Source organism: Nuphar pumila, chromosome 6 (assembly GCF_984573655.1).
Source record: "Nuphar pumila chromosome 6, dmNupPumi1.hap1.1, whole genome shotgun sequence".
Lineage (NCBI taxonomy): Eukaryota > Viridiplantae > Streptophyta > Magnoliopsida > Nymphaeales > Nymphaeaceae > Nuphar > Nuphar pumila.
Genome location: NC_143254.1, coordinates 96,385,162 through 96,391,895, shown reverse-complemented (window position 1 = coordinate 96,391,895; position 6,734 = coordinate 96,385,162).

Below are 6,734 nucleotides of genomic sequence, written 5' to 3'. Positions count from 1 at the left end.
GGAGGGACATGTCGGGCACTTGCGAACAGTGTTTCAGGTGCTGAAGGAGAATGACCTCTATGTCAAACGAGAGAAGCATCTCTTCGGGCAGGAGGAGATCAGCTTTCTTGGCCACGTTGTGGGGTGTGGTGTGCTGCGTATGGATGGGCAGAAGATAAGGGCCATCCAGGAATGGGTTTCGCCAAACAAAGTGCCCGAATTGCGGTCATTCCTCGGTTTGGCAAACTATTATCGGCGTTTCATCGAAGGTTATTCCCTCATTGTTGCGCCCCTCACAGATTTGTTAAAGAAGAATCGGGTATGGCTTAGGACAGGAGCGTGCCAAGATGCCTTCGATGGCTTGAAGAAAGCCTTAGTGAGGGACCCAGTGCTGCGACTGTCTGATCATTCGAGTCCCTTTGAAGTCCACACTGATGCCTCAGTCTTTGCCATTGACGGAGTTATTATGCAAGATGGTCATCTGATTGCATATAAGAGTCACAAGCTGAACGATGCAGAAAGGCGTTACACAGTGCATGAACGTGAGATGACCGCCATTGTGTATTGCCTCAGGACCTGACAGCACTACCTTTTGGGTGCCGAGTTTGTCGTCAAGATGGACAATGTGGCCACGAGCTATTTTCAGATACAGAAGAAGTTGACGCCTAAACAAGCTCGATGGAAGATGTTTTTGGCTGAGTTCGACTTTGCCTTTGAGTACAAGGTTGGAAAGACCAATGTTGTGGCGGATGCCCTGAGCCGTAGGGCTGAACTGGCAGCTGCGCGCGCGGAGTCTTCCGAAGTGCATTTGGAGGGTGCATTGCTGAGCCGCATCCGCGAGGATACGCAGCAGGATCCGACCGCACAACACCTTATTTCTCTAGCACAGGCAGGGAAGACTCGACGATTTTGGCTACATGATGGCCTTCTCGTAACAAAAGGGGGACGCATCTTTGTACCACGCTGGGGAAGCCTTTGCCAAGAGCTACTCAAGGAGTGCCATGATACACTATGGGCCGGCCATCCTGGTCAGGAGCGGACCTTAGCACTCCTTGAGCGCGGCTACTATTGACCGCAGATGAGAGACGACGTTGAGGGGTATGTGCGGACATGCCTCATCTGCCAGCAAGATAAGAGGACAAACCAGAAAGCTGCCGGTCTCCTTGAGCCTCTACCAATTCCATAACGTCCTTGGGATAGCATCTCCATGGACTTTATTGTTAGTCTGCCGAGGGTAGAGGGCCTCAGTTATATTTTGGTTGTGGTGGATCGTTTCTCAAAGTATGCCACCTTCATCCCAGCTTCCTAGGAGTGCCCTGCTGAGAAGACTGCAGAGTTGTTCGTAAAGCATGTGGTGAAGCACTGAGGCATACCAAAGAGCATTGTGAGTGATCGCGATGCTCGCTTCACGGGCAAGTTCTGGCGTGAAGTATTTCGGCTACTTGGCTCTGAGTTGCTGTTTTTAACAAGCTTCCATTCGCAGACAGATGGGCAAACAGAGCATATCAACGGGATACTGGAGCAGTACCTTAGGCACTTTGTTAGTGCCAATCAGAAAAATTGGGTGAAGCTCCTTGATGTGGCACAATTTTGTTATAATCTGCAGAAGAGCGAGTCTTCAGGCCACAGTCCATTTGAGATAGCCACGGGGCATCAGCCACTGACCCCACACACTCTTGCCACACAAGAAAAGGGAAGGCCATCATTCGCCTATCAGTTTGTTCGCGACTGACACGAGCAAAATGAGTTGGCAAAGACATTCTTACACAAAGCGGCAAAGAGAATGAAGAAGTGGGCGGACAAACACCGTCGGCCCGCAGGGTTCCAAGTTGGGGACCAAGTGTTGGTGAAGTTATATCCTGGTCGCACATGCATCTTTCGCGGGCGGCATCGCGGACTACTCAGAAAGTATGAGAGACCCTTCACCATAACAAAGAAGGTGGGCAAGCTGGCATACAAGCTGGAGTTGCCCCCAGACTTCAAGGTGCACCCGATGTTCCACGTATGCAACCTCAAGCAGTTTCATCCAGATGATGGAGACCCGGAACGCTGTGTGCCACAACGTGCTCCCATCATGCAGAGGGCCCCGGCAGCACAACGGGCCGAGAAGCACCTCGGTCAGATCATTCGCCACAAGGTCAACTACTTGGGACACACGAAGAAATACTTGGTGAAGTGGGAAGAAACAACGAACCAACGTGGGAGCCTGCATTTCGAATGAATAGCCGCTATCCGACTGAAGTCAGGGCTTACCACGAAACAGATGGCGCCGAGGACGACGCATGATTTGAAGGGGGGAGCATGTTCCCTTGCGACTTATAATGTACAGTTGCGCTTAGAGTCTGTTTTGCTTTTGTTGAGTCTGATGTAAGTTGCCCGGTTCAGGTGAATCAATACCCTGAAGGGGCAGCCCGTATACTTGAACTGTAATAGCCTGCGGGCAAAATTGTGAATGAAGTAAATGCGTTGAGCTTTCTTTTGTTCACCCTCGTTGTGATTGCTTCTTGTGATTGCAATTTCTCTCCCTCTATTCTCTCTTGCTCTCTTGCACTCTGATTACAAGCTTTTGCGATCGGCAAGCGAGCTGACAAGTAGGCTTGCGGCAGTGGGAAGGACCGTTGCGCCGCGCTGGCTCATTGAAAAAAATAGGCCTGTGACAGTTAGAGTCTAGGTTCAAAAAGCGGAAGCTTGGCGACTCTCTGGGGTCGAAGGGGGAATGAGATTAGGTCATGCTGAAAATGAGCGTTTTCGCTCATGCTGACATCGTGGCCATCCAATTTGCATTTTAAAAGCTTAAAAGTCAACAAAACTACGTGGCATTCATCCAAAATGCAAACAGACGGCCACGATATCCACATAAGCAAAAACGCTCATTTTCAGCATGACCTGATCTGCTTCCGGTCGAAGGGTAAGCCCTCAAAGTAGGAAGCATATCAGGTCATGCTGAAAATGAGCGTTTTTGCTCATGCTGACATCGTGGCCATCCGATTTGCATTTTAAAAAGCTCAAAAGTCAACAAAACCACGTGGCATTCATCCAAAATGCAATCAGACGACCACGATGTCCGCATGAGCAAAAACGCTCATTTTCAGCATGACCTGATCTATTTCCCTCAAAGTATTATGCCGATATGGACAGAGACCGTAGTATGGCAGGCTGATTCAGCGTGGCTAGGTCTCTGCGCTTAGGTCGGTTTCTCCGAGTAAAACAAAAAATGAGTCATAAACTCCCTCTAACAAAAGAGATGGGATGGAAATATTGTAATTTGGAGAAAAAACGAGATATTTGGAAATCTCATGATGTTGTAACTTCCAAGATAATTCTTGAAAACGATTATTCTTATTATTATTTGCTATACCAAAGGACCCACTTCCCACGGAAGCAGATCAGGTCATGCTGAAAATGAGTGTTTTTGCTCATGCTGACATCGTGGTCGTCTGTTTGCATTTTGGATGAATGCCACGTGGTTTTGTTGACTTTTGAGCTTTTTAAAATGCAAATCGGATGGCCACGTTGTTAGCATGAGCAAAAACGCTCATTTTCAGCATGACCTGATCTGCTTCCACTTCCCACTCACTGACTGTGTTGGCAAGCCTCCTGCTAGTAAAACCCTCACTAACTAGCCACCAAGGCTGACATAATCGCATCCACTTGGGTTGGGGTGCTTAGCCAAGTCAACTATGAATCTTTTCCCTACGAAGTTGCCTCTTTGATTGGGAGAATAATCTAGTCAAATTCATGTTGGTGATATCCAACGAAGACTTCCTTGTCCCAACGAAATCATGCTTGACCCTAACCCAGTGTTGTCAGTATTGGTGCTTATCGGCTCAATACGATGCCGACTTGAATTGGCTACTTTTAATAAATATAAAAATAACTTAAATTAGATTTTTAATATTATTTTAATGGATTTAGCAAGTGTTACGTTCTGACACATAATATTTTTTAATTATTTTTTTGGCCAATACAGAACAGTTGAGAATTGGTATCGGCCAATTCACTTGAATCATTGGCCAAACGATACAGGTCTGATACTGACCACATTGCTCTGACCTACTCAACCTGAGCTGCGTCCTGTCAGCTAACTTCTGATTTTCAAATAGCAGGATTAGGACACCAATTTGCAAGTGAGCCCACCCAGGGTTTGAATTCCTCTCCTCTCCCCCCCCCCACCCCACCCACACACCCACGCACACACACACACACAAAAAAAAACATGCGCGCACACACATACAAGCACACTGGCATGCAACAACGCACAATCACACATATTGGTATAGGAATTAAATTCTTACGATATAATTAATAGTTAACACTATGGAATGTTTTTCTTATTTAAGTTAAGCTAATCAAAAAGTCTTTTTTTTTATAATGATGGAAAACCTTTACCCAAAAGGGTGTCACTTAATGGGTCCGCCCACCTGCGAGGTAAAACTCCGGGTTGAGGACGTGACCACTTAGTCTTAGATAAAATTTATTATTAGATTTCATTTGGATGAATATATTCGTAGGAATTTACAAGTTTTTTTTTATTGATATTTACGTGAATAAACCATCCCCAGGATCAAAGACCTAGTCACACTGGCTTTGCTAGAGGTAGTAGCGTTAAATTCAGTGGGCTTACCCCCTTACCCTCAGGGAGTTGGCATGTAGGAATTTACAAGTTGAAAATTCCAAAAAAAAATTGAAGGGACTTGAGAAGTCCATTCCCATGTCACAAACATCACTTATCTTACCACACGGAGTTCATAAAAATGTGAATCATAATAACATGCCAATAAAATCAATTTGTTACCTCTAAAACGTATCATAATCTTAATGCAAATTTCTTACTAATTTTTTTATATATTTACACAGAGAAACCAACACTCAGGATTAGAGACTTAGTTGTGTTGCCTGCCATACTTACTTTTGATCATTATCTTGTCAGCGTAAAACTCCGTGAGCTTACCCCTTGTTCTCACGAAGTAGTCATGCTTTGGCTTGCACAAGATGTGACACCCATGAAATTTGAACTTAGACCGCAAAATAAAAAACAGAATCATGTTATAAATCGGATTTTCATATAACATGATATAGAAATAAAACATTTGATTCAAGTTGTAACAGGGTTCAAGCATATCATATACGGTTTTAAACCAAAATCCAGACAAGATCAAAAGATCAAACATATGCATTGAACAGAATAAAAACAACAAAGAAAACATGTTATTATTATGCAAAAGGCTAAGGCGTATAAAAATACTCTCCTTAGAGAAGATTTGCCTCCACATATGGTGCAAGAAGGTTCGACATCCTTTCCCCAAGATACAATAGCCTCGACGATCTGGATCAGTGCACTTCGATGGTAGATCGTCCTTCGAAGACAACCTCAGTGAACAGATAATGCAGAACTTCCCTTTCAGGGGAACACCTACAGGGAAAATCGAGAGAGAGATAGTAGGGAGAGAGAAAACCAAAAATGCGAGAGTCATAGGCATCTTCGTATCTGAAACCTCAGCCCTCTAACCACGTTTTATAACCCCTAAATTGTTATAAAACATGGAAGAGACCCGTTATACATTACGAAGTAATGTGACCTAATAACGGAACTATCCGTTATCCATTTCTCTTATCTCATTATTTAATCCAAATAAAAACAATAATGTGCGATAAAAAGAACATTGAACTTAGAATAGATATGGCCCTAAAGGTCCAATTACCCGAACTCGAACCCGACCTGGCTCGACACGATGCGACGGGCAGGTGCGCGCATGCATGTGTGTGGTAGCCATCCCATCCCCTTGTTCTTTGGAACAAGTATTAGAATCTCCATGTAGGTTATAAAGCCCATAACCTTTTTGAGATTCTTCAATATGGGACTATTCCACATCATCAAAGTCCAAAAGCACTCCATAAAGGAGTGGTCCTCAATTGTTTTCTTTATTTGAATTCCCTCATAATCTCTTCATATATCCAACATTCCCTCACAAATTCAAAGAATGAAAACAGGAGGAAACAAAGATGCAAGATGAAGTAATTTGCAGCAGGACATATCATGCTTTCAATAATAGTACCTTCCAGTTTGAACCACTACCTTAGTTGACTAACTTTACCCTCACAGGAACAAAGTGAACTAAAATCATGAACTTGAACCTTTGATGTAGGAGTGTTCATTAGCAACAACGCGATAAAGGTTCTGGTTGTAATATTTAGGAGCAACGCGTTAATGACCATGCGCCTGAATCCTGTTTCATGAGTGACTTCAGGAATAACCCAATTCCTTAAACTACGGCAACACAGTCACACTCACATAGGTGGGCTTCTCCAGATATGCACTACTAACATCTCACCTAGAAAGCTTTGAACCCATTTAGAGTTTTAACTCTTCCTTAACTTGCAACTACAACACCTTTCCAGAGTAATCAGAGGATTCGACATAGATACATAGTATCTTATTAAGAAGGTGCTATCAAGTTACCCTACAGCTTGTTATTATCATATTGAACATACTTTATAGGATCTTCACTCAGATAGGTTGGGTTGCCACTGTAGATGAACTACTGAAGGGTTTCAGTCTCATCCCCTCTCTAGATTTCAGAACTAATGACTTATCTAGTCCTTTAGTTAATGGATCAACTGTGTTCTCTTTGGATCCAACACATTCCACAACAACCACTAACTAAGACACCAGTTCCCTTACAGATTTTATTCTGACTTGGATGCGTCTTTTCTGTTTTTTATTATATTTTGTACTTTTGATCTTTGCAATTATG